The sequence below is a fragment of the Eptesicus fuscus genome, chromosome 23, assembly GCF_027574615.1.
Source record: "Eptesicus fuscus isolate TK198812 chromosome 23, DD_ASM_mEF_20220401, whole genome shotgun sequence".
Taxonomy (NCBI): domain Eukaryota; kingdom Metazoa; phylum Chordata; class Mammalia; order Chiroptera; family Vespertilionidae; genus Eptesicus; species Eptesicus fuscus.
This window is the reverse complement of record NC_072495.1, coordinates 25,666,798-25,683,582: the sequence shown is the minus strand read 5'-3', so window position 1 is coordinate 25,683,582 and position 16,785 is coordinate 25,666,798. Positions and strand designations below refer to the sequence as shown.

The 16,785-nt window shown below is 53.7% G+C and overlaps 1 pseudogene; it reads right to left on the bottom strand.

Moving 5' to 3' along the window:
- Positions 1-444: 444 nt before the first annotated feature.
- On the bottom strand, positions 445-1,503 carry LOC103287131 (60S ribosomal protein L29-like; annotated as a pseudogene).
- Positions 1,504-16,785: the final 15,282 nt, after the last annotated feature.

Here is a 16,785-nt window from a genome sequence, read left to right as displayed (position 1 = left end):
GACAGATGGACCAGGAATGGCTCAGGCAGAAGGCGTGCCGCCTGGGATCCCAGGCCCGCGCCGCAACCGTCCTCCGGACTCTGGAAGGGCTGTCTGTCCGGCCGTGCCAGCCGCCCGGCCAGCCCCGCCTCGCCCCGCCGCGCCAGCCAACCCTGGGGAGGGTCCCGCCCACCCTCGTGCCCCATTGGGGAAATTCAATTTGGCGGCCACGCCCCCCGCGGGCCAGGATCGCAGGGGGTTGTAGTCGGCGGGACCACTGCCGCCGGGGCCCGGCTGGTCGCGTGGGCATCGGGCAGGAGGACGCAGTTTTGCGCCCAAGTCCAGGAGGGCGCCCGACGCCGGGGTAAGTGGCGCGGGGTCGCCCGCGGCGCGGAGCCTGCGGGACAGCCCTCCTCTTTGTTCCTGAGACCACGTCCCCGCCCTGGACTCCGCCTCCTCCTCGCGTCAGTGGCTGGGTTTGGCCGCCGCCCCCAGGCGGCTTTCGGGGACACCTGGTCGGGGCCACCTCCGAGGAGCGACTGCGTAATCGGCGGCGTCTGGACCCTCTGTTGGCGCATCTCAGGGACCACCGGAGATGGAGCAGGATCAGTCACACAGCAACCCTCTCCCGGCCGACACATCTTGGCGCAGACATTGCCCTCATCGGCCATGCTGCTCCCTTCCAAGCCCCCCCAGGATCTGCCTCTTTTCAGCGTTGGATCCTAAAAATTGGGAATATGGAGTTCAGACTCTCATTCAACAAATGGAGGAAATTGAGGCCCAGAGGAAGGCCAACATGCCCAAGACAACACAAGGAGTCAGCCAGGGGATCCAAAGAACGCAGATTCCCTGGGGAAAGCCCCTCCATCGCCCTTGCTGGAGGCCCGGGAGCTTCCCACAGGTCTCCATGGAGACCAAAAGGAGGTGGGGTCTGGAGTCCTGTCTGTCAAATAAAAACAATACTAGTATCGCCTCATTTATTTTATTTTTATTGTTTATTCATCTAAACAGATCCTGCCTCAGGTTTATGTGTACAAATAGCACAGGAGGACACCAGCTCCATGCAGACAGCAGCCCAGGCATCACATCAGTCCTTCTGTCCTCACATCTCAGCCAGAGCCTGGCTGCAGCCACACCTGCAGCCTGGGGCTTGGTTTCGGCCTTGGCTTTGGCCTTTGGCCTGCAGAGCCTGAGACCCTTGGCGATGCCGGCACCAGCACGGTTCCCAAGCTTGGGGTGAGCCATGTAGGCAAGTGAACTGAGCTCACGGCTGCCGCCCTTTGGGATCTTGGGCTTGACGAGGGCCTTGATAGCCTCTGCTCATGCGCGCATGGCCTTGGCATTGTTGGCCTGCATCTTCTTCAGGCCCTTCTTGTGCTTCTTGGCAAAGCGCATGTTCCTTAGGGAACTTGGGATCTACCCGATTAAGAGATTCGCATCTTTGTGATTGGGGTTTCTCGATGCCCTCTCTCTGTGCCATTTTTGGGACTGGTTATGTGTGGTGTGGCTCTTAGACTTGGCCATATCTGCACCCAAGTCCGCGGCTCCTGAAGCACCTAAGACCGGAAGCTCAACTCATTTATCTATTTTATTTTTTATTTATTTAAAAATTTTTTTTATTGATTTCAGAGAGGAGGGAAAAGAGAAAGATAAAAACATCACAGATGAGAGAGAATCATTGATGGGCTGCCTCCAGCACGAGCCTGCAACCCAGGGGAATCGAACTGTGACCTCCTGGTTCGTAGGTCGATGATGCTCAACCACTGAGCCACGCCGACCGGGCATCAACTCTTTTATTTTGTACTTGCCAGGTACCAGGCATAAAAACCCCACAGCTACCATTTGAGCCCAGGGGTACTGTCCCATTTCACAGTTGAGAACAACAGCTTGTAGGTAGTGGAACTGGGATTCATACCAGCACCTCTTGATCCAGAATCTGTGGGGAAATGGGCTTGTTGCCCCCAGCAGATTCCCTCTACCCCACCGTTCAGATCCACTGTGACTACCCACACACCCACCCCGCCTCACCTGGATTTAGAGAGGTCCAGCATCCATTCTGATACTTTTTTAAAGGTATCCTATTCCATCCCACATTCTTGCCAGGAGGCTCCTTTTTTTTTTTTTTTTAAGGTTTTTAAAAATATATTTTTTATTGATTTTTTACATAAAGGAAAGGAGAGGGATAGAGAGTCAGAAACATCGATGAAAGAGAAACATCGATCAGCTGCCTCCTGCACACTCTCCACTGGGGATGTGCCCGCAACCAAGGTACATGCCCTTGATCGGAATCGAACCTGTGACCCTTGAGTCCGCAGGCCGACGCTCTATCCACTGAGCCCGTGGTCGGCAAACTGCGGCTCGCGAGCCACATGCGGCTCTTTGGCCCCTTGAGTGTGGCTCTTCCACAAAATACCACGGCCTGGGCGAGTCTGTTTTGAAGAAGTGGCGTTAGAAGAAGTTTAAGTTTAAAAAAGGTGGCTCTCCAAAGAAATTTCAATGGTTATACTGTGGACTAATGAGTTTGCCGACCACTGCCCTGAGCCAAACGGGTCAGGGCAGGTGGCTCCTTTTTTTTTAAAATTTCTTTATTGATTAAGGTGTCACATATTTGTCCTCATCCCCCCATTCCCATCCCACACCCCTCCCCACGGATGCCCCAACCCCCTGTTGAACTTAACCATTGGTTAGGCTCATATGCATTCACACAAGTCCTTTGGTTGATCTCTCCCCCAAGGTGGCTCCTTTTCACCCATGGAAAAACCAAGGTGCTGAGTAGACTTGTTCAGGCCACACAGGAGGAGGAGCAAGCAGACCAGTTTGGAGGCTACACTGCCAGGCCCCCTCCCCCTGGGCAGGCCCCGTCTAGACCCTCCCTACGTGACCCAGATGCCATCTGATCCCGGCAGAATGAGTCAGCGCCTCCCAGGCCCACTGGGTCCAGCTTCAAACCTCGCACGCACGCCCGTTGGCACCGCCCCTCGGGGCGGGGAACACCTCCAGGCTACCTGGGAGTCTCCGCCCTGCCTGAGTGGCAGCTGCAGGCTCTAATGAATGGCCTGCTTCCTGCTAGCTCCGCCCCCCTCCCCCCCCCCGCCCCCCGCGAAGCTGGGAGGAACCGCACAGGTGAGTCTGAGTCCGGACTTGTTGGGTCTGACACCAGTTCAAGAATTCTTGGTACCTTAAGCCCTCCGGGCTGGGGTCCTCCTACCTGCCTGCCTGTTCCCTTCCTCCCTGCCAGGGTGGGGCGGGGTGGTGCTGACGGTGAAATAAAGATCAAAGGGCAGTTCCCTGCGCGGCCGGGGAAGCGTCGCCCACAGCCCGGGACGCGTAAACATCCTGAGTGGAGGGTCCTGGCGTTTACTGCGCACTTGCTGCGTGTCAGACATTGGGTTTGCCCTCTTGCAGGCTGACCCGGATTCTACAGAGGAGGAAGCTGAAGAAGCTCTGGGAGGTGAGGGCACCGTGGCCTGGCCATGGCATTCAAACTTGAGTGGCATTCTGCCCATGTGCAAGTCCCTTCCCTCCACCTTGCTGCCTCTAGGATAGGGGGGAATCCCGGAAGACTCCTCGGAGGAGGTGATGATGTGCAAACTGATCCTCGAGGAAGGATGAAAAGAAAGCCACCCCACAGAATAGAGGCGGGGGCGGGTTGGAAAAGGCATGGAAGGGCATTTGTGACAGAGGAACAGCGTGAGTAGAAGCCGGGAGGTTTGCAAATGGGAAAGGGAGGAGCGGTGGGCCATAGATGGAGCAGAAAATGGAGATGGGGTGGTTCTATCTGTGACGTGCCCTGAATACCAGGTGAGCAGGGTGAACATATCTTATGGGCATTGGGGAGGCCTGGGCCTCAGTCTGTCCATCTGTAAAATGGGGGAATTGGACTGGCCCACGTCAGGCCCTCCCGGGGCTAGGGGTGTAACAGGAAAGGTCTGGATTCCTCCAGGTCCAACCTAGGACTTGGCAGAGAGGGGGAGTAGCTGGAGCAGCTCAGGGGGCCAAGGGTAATATTTTGCTCCAGTGCCTGAGTTTGCGAATAAATATTGTACCAGGCTGGCAGTGCCAGATCCCTGAATCACCCTGTGAGCTCAATCCCCCCTTCCCCCCCCCCCCCCCGCCCTTCTCCCTCCATTTCCCCCAGCCAGGATTCTGCAGGGAAAGCCCAGGCCTGGGGTCAGGACGCAGGAGGGGTGACGAATCTTAGCCCTGGCTCCACCCTAGGCTAAGTATTGGTCCTCTGGAAACCCCAGTTGCCTCATCTTCACAATGAGACAATTGTGGCCTCAACTCTCTAAGTCCGTTCCTGCCAGACTAGACACCTTAAAATTCCAAGACTGGCCTGGCCGGCGTGGCTCAGTGGTTGAGCGTCGACCTATGAACCGGGAGGTCAGGGTTTGACTCCCGGTCAGGGCACATGCCGGGGTTGCGGGCTCGATCCCCAGTGTGGGGCATGTAGGAGGCAGCCGACCAATGATTCTCTCTCCTCATTGATGTTTCTATCTCTCTCTCCCTCTCCCTTCCTCTCTGAAATCAATAATTTAAAAAAAAAAAAGCCCTAGCTGGTTTGGCTCAGTGGATAGAGCATTGGCTTGCAGACTGAAGTGTCCTGGGTTTGATTCTGGTCAAGGGCACATGCGGGGTTGCAGACTCGATCCCCAGTAGGGGGCGTGCAGGAGGCAGCCGATCAATGATCTCTCTCCTCATTGATGTTTCTATCACTCTCTCCCTCTCCCGCTCCCTTCCTCTCTGAAATCAATAAAAATATATTTTTAAAAAAAATTCCCGGGCTGTCTGGGAGACCCCACCTTGGGATGTGCTCACAAGTGGCTGTGAGGTCAGCGGAGGCCAAGACCTTGGGCCTATGAGGGAGTCCGGGGGCTGCTGGGAGGGTTGGAGGGGCTAGAAGTGGACCCAGGTTGGTCCTGCTGTTGGGGTCTCGTAGCCTCGTGGCAGAAGGGGGAGACGTGGGGTGTGGGGTCTAAATGGTGTCAAGAGCAAAGCCCTCACTTGCTGTTTGGCATCTGAGGGGACGGGGAGAGGCAGCATGGCGAAGGGAACAGCATGAGCCAAGGAAGGGAGGCAGGACTGTGGGGACTCTGTTGGGGAGCACTCCGGTAGGTGAGGCCGGAGCGTGGGGTCTCTAGAGGAGGAGAATTGGTTCTTGTTGGGCTTGGCTGGGTCCATGCGCTCTGGCCTTCCTCGTCACAGGAAGACTTGGAGGCCCCTGAAGTCAGGGCCAGCAGCCCCGGGATGGGGCTGGAGACCTGTTTGGAAAACCAGTTTGGCAAGGCCGGCTCCTCCATGATGTCATCCAGCTGCTGTGTTCCCTGAGTGACAGGGCCAGATAAACTTCCGGCCTCGGAGGAGGAGAAGGGGCCTGGCCCCATGTGCTGAGGGATGGGAGAGGAATGACTATTGATATTTTTTTTTTAAGAGAGAGAGAGAGAAAGGGAAACCTCCATTTGTTGTTCCACTTGCTTATGCATTCATTGGTTGGTTCTTTTTAAATATATTTTTTTTATTGATTTTTTTACAGAGAGGAAGGGAGAGGGATAGAATTAGAAACATCGATGAGAGAGAAACATCGATCAGCTGCCTCCTGCACACCTCCCACTGGGGATGTGCCCCCAACCAAGGTACATGCCCTTGACCAGAATCGAACCTGGGACCCTTGAGTCCGCAGGCCGACGCTCTATCCACTGAGCCAAACCGGTTAGGGCTATTGGTTGGTTCTTGTATGTGCCCTGACCAGGAATGGAACCCGCAACCTTGGCGTATTGGGACAATGCTCAGCCAAGGCCAGAGTGACTCTTCAATGTAGGAAACGTGGAGGCAAGTGGGCCCCCGGGAAGAAGACCTGAGGGGGCTGGAGACGCCCACTGAGCTGTGATGAACCCCAGGAGACCAGCCTCTTGGACACAGGACAGGGTTCTGATGGGCTGGCCCGGATGTTTTGTGACTTCTGGGGGTTCCCTGATGCCTGGTGTCTGCTGGGCTCATGGCAGGGGCCCCGCGTCATTGCTGTCCATTGGGTTGGAACTTGACTCCAGGTGATCATAACCCTCACAGCGGGAGCCCGGTGAGGTAGGACAGGCTCTGAGAAACCAAGCCACGCCAGCAGAATTCGAACCCGGAACCCTTTGGCCTGAACCATGGTACCTTGCCCTCTACCATTTGGGGTCTCTTCCCACATGGGGCCTTGTCATATTTCTTAGCTACTCGGGAGCACAGGGGCGGGATCTTGGCACCATAGAGCCCTGGATGCCACTTTGTGGTCCGAATAGGTACTCTGAGTAGGGGTGGAGCCACTCCAGATCCCCAGTTTCCTAAATCCCTTGTTCCCCCCTCAGGACCCAGCACACTCAAGCGTGAAAGGACAATAACTGGCACCTGCGGAGTGCCCACTATGTGCCATCCACTCACTCAGCCCTGTGAGGTAGGTGCTAAGATTATACCCATTTTACAGATAGAAGGAAAGGCTCAGCCCGGCCACAGTGGCTCAGTAGTTGAGCATCGACCTGTGGACCACGAAGTCACAGTTCAGTTCCTGTTTAGGGCACGTGCCCAGGTTGCAGGCTCGATCCCCAGTGGGGTGCGTACAGGAGGCAGTCGATGAATGATTCTCTCTTATCATTGATGTTTCTATCTCTCTCTCCCTCCCCCTTCCTCTCTGAAATCAATCAAGAAGGAAAGAGAGAAAGAGAGAGAGGAAGGAAGGAAGGAAGGAAGGAAGGAAGGAAGGAAGGAAGGAAGGAAGGAAGAAAGGGTTCAGAGAGGAAATGTCACTTGTTCAGGTTGACACAGCGTGATTCCGGCAGGGCTGGGACTTGAACCCAGTTGCCTGGGCCCTTTCCCCCATAGACAAGAGAGGGCACGGCCCCTGTGCCGGCTGCAGAGGCGAGCAGTGTCCAGTTCAGAGTTTCCACACAGGCCTGGCCTCCCTGGGGCGGGAAGAAAAGTGCTGAGGGTGAGGAAACGCTGCTAACCTTCTCAGAGGAGGCGGCCATGGTGGGAGGAGGGCTCGGTGCAGACCTCAGAGCCAAGTGCCGACGTGGCAGCTTGGACCGGCTGCAGGCAGGGTGGGGCCCAAACCCAAACCAGCCTTCCAGCAGTGTTCCCAGCCCTCCACCAGCCCGGCCCGGCCCGGCCCTGCCTGCCCCCCTGGCTCCCCATCTGGATTTAAGATGAGGACTCTGGGCCTAATAATAGCTGAATGGCAGCAAGGGCAATGCCAGGAGCTGCGGCCAGTCAGTGCGGGGGACTGGGGTCCCCGTAGTCTCATGCTGGCCTACAGCAGGTTTCAGAATTTAAAAAATAATACCAAGTGCCCTAGCCGGTTTGGCTCAGTGGATAGAGCATCGGCCTGCAGACTGAAAGGTTCTGGGTTTGATTCCAAGTTGCGGGCTCCATCCCCCAGTGGGGGGCATGCAGGGGGCGGACAATCAATGATTCTCTCTCATCACTGATGTTTCTATCTGTCTCTCCCTCTCCCTTCCTCTCTGGAAAAAAAAAAAAATAATAGTAAGGGCAGGCATTGTGCTAAGGCTTAGCCCACAATAACTCATTGATTCCTGACGACCACCCCCATGACATGAGACTGCTATGAGACCCATTTGATGGATAGAGAAACTGAGGCTCAGGGAGGTAAGCAACTTGCCTCTGAGGATTATGGCAGCCTTGATTGCTGGGCACATACATGTCCATCCTGGGCGCTGTGCTAGGCACTTCCCGTGTATTTTCCTATTTGAGGAAAATACGTAAGTCATCATGGGCAGATTGTCATGTATGCAGATGAGGGGAAAACGAGAGCCAGAGAAAAAAGGGAATTAGCTCCAGCTCCTGTGACTGCAAGGGTCAGAGTCGAGACTCGAACCCAGAACCCTCTAACCATAGAGAGGTTAAGACTTGGGCTTCTGGAATCAGACAAAGCTGAGCTTGCTGGTGACATCACCGCTCCTTAGCTGTGTGGCCTGGGCAAGTTGCATCACTGGCTCGAGTTTTCTCCTCTGTAAAATGGGGTTTTGGCCCTAGCAAGTTTGGCTCCGTGGGCAGAGCGTCGGCCTGCGGACCAAAGGGTCCCAGGTTCGATTCCAGTCAAGGGCATGTACCTTAGTTGCAGGCACATCCCCAGCAGGGAGTGTGCAGGAGGCAGCTGATCAATGTTTCTCTCTCATCGATGTTTCTAACTCTCTATCCCTCTCCCTTCCTCTCTGTAAAAAATCAATAAAATATATTTTAAAAAAGAAAAAGAGAAACATGGATGAGAGAGAAACATCGATCAGCTGCCTCCTGCACACTTCCCACTGGGGATGTGCCCACAACCAAGGCACATGCCCTTGACCGGAATCGAACCTGGAACTTTCCGTCCGTAGGCCGACGCTCTATCCACTGAGCCAAACCGGTTAGGGCAGACTGCTTTTTTCTTACACCCGTTTTATAGATGAGAAATGTGAGGCCCAGAGCAGGGAAGGAACTTGCCCTGGGCCATCAGCAAGGGAGTCAGGATTTGGGCCCAGAGCTTCGGTCCCAGAGGCTGAGCTCTTATCTCTGTCCACTTTGCGTCCTGACACTGCGGCCCAGAGGGAATGTGAGCTATGCCCGGGTCACGCCGAGCCACAGAGCTCCAGGGCCATCTGATGTGGGAAGGCCAGCCCCGGGTCCCTGCAGGCACAGCTTCTCTGGGCTCGAAGCACCAGATGTTCCCTAGCCTCAGATCTCTGGAAAGATCTCTGACCTGTTCTTCCCAAGGTTAGAACAAGATCCAGATTGTTGGGCCCCTTCCCTGGGAGGCTAGGGTTCCAGGTTTCTCTAGAAGAAGTGGGCCAATCGTCGGTTCTCTCTCATCATTGATGTTTCTCTCTCTCTCTCTCTCTTCTCTCTCTCTCTCTCCCTCCCTCTCTGAAATCAATAAAATATATATTTTTGTTTAAAAACATCTTTTTGACTTTGTCGTTAACATTTAAAAATCAGGAAATTTCACGTGGCAATCCAAATTGGTGTTTCCCTGGGGGTCTCAAACCTGGGACTGGATTCCTCCAGGGCAGTCGCTTCCTCTGAAGGGGACCCTCTGGGGGTTCCTCCCTCTGCCTCCCCCCCCCCCCCGGCCCCACCCTACCACTCTGTGGGACTGTGCAGTTTGAGACCTTGAAGAAACAGCACCCTCATTACCACCAAGGACCAATCAGGATCCTGGAATCTGACTTAATCAGATGAATAATTCCTCCTTCTGAGGGCAGGTCCTGGAGGAGCACACCCCCCCACCCCCCCCCCCACCCCCCCCCCCGTCTCTGCCAACATGGAGAGTGAGGGATGTTTTGCTCCAACTTTTTAACCTGATGTCTGACTCCTGAATCCCTGGGGGCTGAATGGATGCAACGAGTGCTTCTCAGGCCATGCTGGGCCCCCCTTCCCGCCCCCCCCCCCCCCCCCCCCGGCCTTTGCTCTTGCCTTGCTCTCTGCTTGGACCACTCTGCCTCCTCACCTTCACGCTTGCTGGGTCCCGATTACCATTCATGTCTCAACTCCAACGTCACCTCCACAGAGAGGCCTTCCCAGCGCAGTACTCAGTACTGTGTTACCTTTTTTATTTCTTTTCATACCCGTTATTATCTGAAATCATTTCGTTGTTGCTCTTTGGCTCCTGCTAGATGTGAGTTCTGAGAAGGCAAGGACCGACTGACTGAGTCCTCGGGGCCTAGAACAAGACCTGGATCCTAGAGGCTCAGCCCACAGCTGTAGGACCGTGAACCAGGGACTCACACAATACCTTTCCCTGGAGGATGCACATGCCAGCCTGTGTGGGTGGGAGCTGGGAATGGGCCAGCCAGTTCACAATTAAGGAGCAATTAGTCACCAGCTAATTGGTGCACAAGACAGCTGAGGGGCTGGGAGGAGAGCAAGGGACTGACAGTCAAAAAGAGCCTCGGGTCTGTTTGTGGGAAAATACTGAGAGAGTGCAGTGAGGAACCCCCGGGCAGGGGGGTGGGGGCCGGTTTGAAAGCCTCTTCTGAGTTATTGAAGGGGATTTAACTTGTACCTTCCTCTGACTTCACTAAAATCCGGTTCTCAAACTAAAAGTGCTGTTGGGTTAGGAGGGGTCGGGGGCGATCTCATCTTTTCACTTTTTGTTGTTAATCCTCACCCGAGGATATGTTCCCATTGATTTCTAGAGAGAGTGGAAGAGAGAGGGAGAGACAGAGAGAAACATCGATGTGAGAGAAACACATCGATTGGTTGCCTCCTGCACCAGCCCTGACCAGGGCCCGGGCCGGGGAGGAGCCTGCAACCGAGGTACGTGCCCTTGACTGGAATCAAACCCGGGACCCTTTGGTCCGAAGGCCGACGCTCTAGCCACTGAGCCAAACCGGCTAGGGCCCCTCTTTTCACATTTTGAAATTGTTCATTTAAAGTATGACCATGTTAGGTCACTCAGTCGGACACAAGTATCCGTCTGGGCTTGTTCAGTACTCTCTGGGTTTTAAGTTTCCTTTTTAGGGCCAGGACATAGTTGGAGGAAGGCAATGCCTGTTTCTCCCCCTTGTTTCTCCTACGGGAGAAGGCAGCTCCTGCCTGCCGCCCACAGGTGCCAGGCACCCCTCGGCACCTCAAGGCAGCTCCCCGAATGGCAGGCAGAGTCTCCGGAGGCAATGGTCAGGGTCTCCAAGGCTTGCCCAGTGTCTCCAAAATGTGCTCAGTGACATCACAAGCAAGGCTTGGCCAATAGGAAAGGGGAGTCTGGCCAGGGAGGACAGACAGAAGCCTGCAGGCATGGGTTCGGGCAGGACAGAAACGGAGACTGCCGATGGGCGGAGGTTGGGACAGAGCTGGGCACTTTGGAAGGAGAATGAGCAACCCAGTTCGCAGAACATGCTCATCAGCTCGGTCCTCCTTTCTCCTCAGCAGCCCTGAGTGGTCAGATAGAATCATAATAATAATTATTATTTTTTAAAATATATTTTATTGATTTTTTACAGAGAGGAAGGGAGAGGGATAGAGAGTTAGAAACATCGATGAGAGAGAAACATCGATCAGCTGCCTCCTGCACACCCCCCACCGGGGATGTGCCCGCAACCAAGGTACATGCCCTTGACCGGAATCGAACCTGGGACCCTTCAGTCCCCAGGCCGACGCTCTATCCACTGAGCCAAACCGGTTTCGGCATAATTATTATTTTTAAGACTAATATGTATATATTTAGTTAGTTAGTTAGTCCTCACCCCAGGATATGTTTCCATTGAGTTTTAGAGAGAGTGGAAGGGAGGGGGGTAGACAGAGAGAGAGAAACCTTGATGTAAGAGAGACACATCTATTGGTTGCCTCCCATACACACCCTGACCAGGGCCGGAATTGAGCCTGCAACCCAGGTATGAGGCCTTGATCAGAATCAAACCCAGGACCCTTTAGTCCGCAGGTCCATGCTCTATGCACTGAGCCAAACCGCCTAGGGCAGGCGTCCTCAAACTACGGCCCGCGGGCCACATGCGGGTGTTTTTGCCATTTTGGTTTTTTTACTTCAAAATAAGATATGTGCTGTGTGCATAGGCATTTGTTCATAGTTTTTTTTAAACTATAGTCCGGCCCTCCAACGGCCTGAGGGACAGTGAACTGGCCCCCTGTTTAAAAAGTTTGAGGACCCCTGGCCTAGGGCATCAGATATAATTATATTCATTTTGCAGATAAGGGTCCGAAGATCCAGCAAGATCATAGGGCTACACATTGCCAAGCCGTGCACGTTAGACGTTATTCGGCACATAGTGGGTGAACACTTGATGTTTGTGGAATAAAAGCAGAGTGTGTACATTTGATGGCACTTTTAAAAAGAGCCGGAAATGATGAGAAATCTGTATTTTTGCATCGCCTTAAGTATCACCCCACAAGGTACTCACTAATTACAAAGAGACCCTTTACAACGGAGAAACCCAGCAGACACCTTGACCAAGGAGTCAATGTTAACATTACCAGCAATAAATCTTATTGATCGACTGCAGCTATTGAGGTAGCCAGAATAGTTTTATGTGCCTCTCAACCCAAAGACACTCAATGAATATGGCTGCTCTGAGTTATTTGCATAAATGTTTTGTCTCTCCTGCTCATCTGGAGATTGCCATATGCCTGTTCTAGATATAGTTCTCCCTGGCCCGGGGTTAGTGAGAAAACTAGGACAATGTGGTGAGTGACTTATAAAGGAAACTTTTAAAAAATATATATATTTTATTGATTTTCCACAGAGAGGAAGGGAGAGGGAGAGCCAGAAACATCGATGAGAGAGAAACATCAGTCAGCTGCCTCCTGCACACACCCTACTGTGTATGTGCCCGCAACCAATGTACATGCCCTTGACCGGAATCAAACCTGGGACCCTTGAGTCCGCAGGCCGACGCTCCATCCACTGAGCCAAACCGGTCAGGGTTATAAAGGAAACTTTTTAGTCTTAATCCTCACCCAAGGATATGTTTTTATTGACTTTTATAGAGAGAGAGGATGGGATTGAGATAGAGAAGGAAACATCAGTGTGAGAGAGAAACATCGATTGGTTGCCTCCCATACATGCCCCAACGAGGGATTGAACCGCAACCTTTTTGGTGTACGGGGCCCACGTTCCAACCACATGAGCCACCCAGCCAGGGCTATAAAGGTAATTTTTAAAGAGTTGGTTAATTCTGAGATTAGTCCTTATTAAATTTTATGATGACAGTAGAAAGTAGTGCTTTATTATTATTATTTTTTAAAATGTACTTTGACAGATTACAAAGTGTTGGCAATTGTGTGTTCCATTTGGAAAGAACACTCTCCTGGGATGTGAAATCCCCAGAGTCTGGCAAGTTCTGCCCAGCTAATGATTCCTCGGACCAGGGCCCTGGCCTGGCTCCCCACATAGCTCCTGGCTCCTGGTAGGGCCGGAGGTGCCTCCTGAAACGAGGGAGATGAACTAATGGGTTTAGAAAGCCGTTCTGGTCTCCTGCCTGTCATGCGGAGAGGCTCTGATTTAGAACTGTTTGTTACAGCTTATCCAATCACTTGATTCTTCTTCTTCTTTTTTTAATATTTGGTTTATTTATTTACTTTTTGTTCATTCTCACCGAGGATATTTTAACATTGATTTTTAGGGAGAGTGGAAGAGAGAGGGAAAGACAGAGAGAAACATGGATGTGAGAGGAACACATCGATTGGTTGCCTCCTGCACGCACCCCCGACCAGAGCCCGGGCTGTGGAGGAGCCTGCAACCAGGGTACGTGCCCTTGACCGGAATCGAACCCAGGACCCTTCGGTCCGCAGGCCGACGCTCTATCCACTGAGCAAACCAGCTAGGGTGGACCCTTATCTTCTTAATTGTAGAGGCCAGGCTCTGAACAGTTGTGTTACAGTCACCCCATTGTGGGGCCTCTGCTCCGACCCCAGCTGCCTGCCTGACTCAGTAACTGTGGGTGGCCTCACTCCTGTGTGTGGGCAACAGGGCCAGCAAGAACCCTCCAAGTTCCTTGAAAACCAAATATGGCCAGACCAGTCCCTCCGAGGCCCGGACTGCAGTCTGGGCTTGCTCCTGCCTGCTCATCTGGGCTTGGGGCCCTCTCCCTACACAACCTCCTGGCTCTGCCCCAGAGAACTCTGGGAGAGCCTCCATTCAGATGCCCTCCTCATAGAGTCTTGTTGAGCAAGTTACTGAAAGAGAAGATATGGGACCAGTGTCTTATCCAAGCCACAACAATTCCTAACCCCAAGCCTTTGCTCATGCAGTCCCCTCCACGTGGCGTGCCTCTCTCTCTCAAACCAGCTCTTCTGCATCCTTCAGGGTCCATTGTGAGGTACCAGGAAAAGTTACTTCCCAACTATGTGGCCTGGAGTAAGTCATTTATTCCTTCCATCCATCCATCCATCCATCCATCCATCCATCCATCCATCCATCCATTTATCCATCCATCCATCCATCCATCCATCCATCCATCCATCCATCCATCCATCCTTCCATCCATCCATCCATCCATCCATCCATCCATCCTTCCATCCATCCATCCTATCCATCCATCCATCCATCCATCCATCCATCCATCCATCCATCCACCCTTCCTTCCTTCCATCCATCCATCCATTTATCCATTCATTCATTCATTCATCCATCGATCCATCCATCCATCGATCCATCCATCCATCCATTTATCCTTCCTTCCTTCCTTCCTTCCATTTATCCCTCCATCCATCCACCCTTCCTTCCTTCCATCCAGTGGGCACCTACCTGTGCCAGGCACTTTCCAGGCACCAGGAGAGAATTGTTCACCCAATATCCATGGCCGAGTCTTGTCCTTACTACAGTCCTGGTGAGGCCTTATCTTCATTGCAGGTGGGAAGACTGCCTGAGGGACAGTCCAAAGGACACACACAGAGAGCGGAGACAATGAGGTGGTCATTGCACATCAGATCAGGAGGCTTATCCAGGCCACGGGGGAGAGTACCCAACGTTCCTTCACCAAGTGCCAGGAACGCTCATCAGAACAGCATCCCTACAACTCAGTGCCATCTTGCGGATGAGGCAACTGAGGCTCAGAGAGAAAAAATGACCTGCCCTAACTCACCACTCAGCCAAGAGGAAGAGTCTGGGCTTGGACTCAAGTCTGTGTCTCTAGCCTCAGCCCTGCTCCACTGTGCTGGCTTCTCCAAGCACGCTAAGACCCAGAGAGGCAAAAGGAGTCACTTGGGGTCCCATAGCAGTTGGGGGTAAGCCAGACCATACTGGGGAGACCTTTTCCATCCTGGCAGCTCCGCACGGGTCTGGATAAGTCTCCAGCCCTCGGTTGAAAGCAGGGCCTGGCTGACACATTCACAGCCCTCGTAAGGATCCCAGAATCTGGTCCATAATCTCAGGCCGGCCAGCAGATGCCATCTTCCCCAGACACCCCTCAGCCCCCACTCTGCCCCTGGACCACTCCTTCCCGACCCCTAGCTTTCTGCATGCCCCCCTCCTTTTTAATCATCTGAACCTTTTGCCAAAGAAAACTCGGTAGATGCCCGCGAACCAGCCAGCCGGGGAGAAAGCCGCCCTGGAATGCTGGAGGGGGGTCACTAGGCTGTTTGTGAGCGGCCGGCAGGGAAATGTGAGCAGCTACCTTTTTTGGGGAAAGTCAGAACTCCCTCTGTGGGAAAGGATACAGGGCAGGACAGTTCAGAGGCCCGGGCCTCAGTTTCCCCATAATCACCGCCATGGCATTGATGGGGTATGAATAACTTCAGCTGTTAATTTAACAACTGTTGCTTGGGTGCCTGTTGTGTGCCAGGCGTGGAGCTGGCTGCTTGGGACACAGCAGGGTCAGAGCTAAGCCCCATCCCTCAGCCCCTGATCAACTCTCTGGGACTGGATGGGTTTCAGAATTCAGAATCTTGGGGCGGAGGAGCGGGGGGGGGGGGGGGGGGGAGAGTGTTAAAAGGTGATCCAGTGGGGTCTGAGCCCACCCATCTCCAATCCAACATATGACTATTGCTGTAGCGAGGAGTGTGAGGGTCGCCTCTAAGTGGACCAAAGGTCCTACATAGCCTCAGTCCCCGTCCAGGTCAGGTTTTGCCTCCAAGTGTGTTTTCTTCGAATATAGAGAAAAGCCCTCGGTTGTCTAGGCTCTCTGGACTGTGGAGCTGACGATCAAGGATCGAGGCCTGGTTCCTCTCCCCATTGTACAGACGAGAAAACTGAGACTCAGGGCAGAGGTGTCACCTATGCAAGGCCCTAGAGCAAGCAAAAGGCGCAGGTGCGTGGGAGCACAGGTCTCCCCCGAGGCTCCAAATTCCCACACCCCTCCGACCAACGACCCTGCCTGCGAGAGACGCGGGCGGGGGTGGGGGCGGGGGCTGAGGTGAGAAGGCGCCTTGGCCAAATCTTGGCGGCCCACCAGCCAGTTCTGCCAGGAAGGAGTTAAGCACGGCTGGGCCCCCGCCAGGCCTCGCAGGGCCTGCCTGTCTGGGGCCTGTTTACCAGGCTGCGCTTGCATCATGGACTTCGCCGTGCAGTGCAAACACACTCACATTCTTGGGTCATGAGAAACGCACTATTGCGGTGACATCATGCCCGAGAGGAGGTTTTCTCCGGCCTCTCTCCTGCCCACAGTCAAAGCTGTTTAATTAGCACCCTTCCCTGGAGCTCTTGTCTTCTTATAGAACATCAGACTGGACAGACGCTCATGGGTGGGGGTGGAGGGGGCTGGAGTGTGTGTGTATGTGTCTTAAAAGGATAAAAATAGCCCATCGGGGGCTCCTTTCGGGGTATCTGGGAGTCGGAGCGCACCAGTGTTTATGTTCAATCTATGTCACACTGGACGTGTTCGGGGAGTCGGCCTTGGAGACGGAACGAGAGAAACCACCCATGTCTTTTCGTTCCCTCTCGTTTTTCTTTTTGGGAGGGAGACACGTAGGCCGAGTAAAGGGCCCCGGGGGATGACTTAGACCAGCCCCCCATTATATAGCCGAGGAAGGGAGGCTCAGAGGGAGGGGCCTTGCCTGAGGTCACACAGCCTGGCTCCAGGGTCTCACACACCTCACATGTCTTTGGCAGTGTTGTCCTCAGCCCCGCTTAGGCATTGCCAGTGGTTTTTCAATGCATTTTCTCTCTTTTGGAAAGAGAGGCGCATTTGGCTATAGCTCCTGGCTGCAGTTTTTTTAAAAAATATATTTTTATTGCCCTAACTGGTTTGGCTCAGGGGATAGAGCGTCAGCCTGCGGAATGAAGGGTCCCAGGTTCGATTCCAGTTAAGGGCACATGCCCAGTTGTGGGCTTGATCCCCAGTAGGGGGCGTGCAGGAGGCAGCCAATCAATGATTCTCTCTCATCATT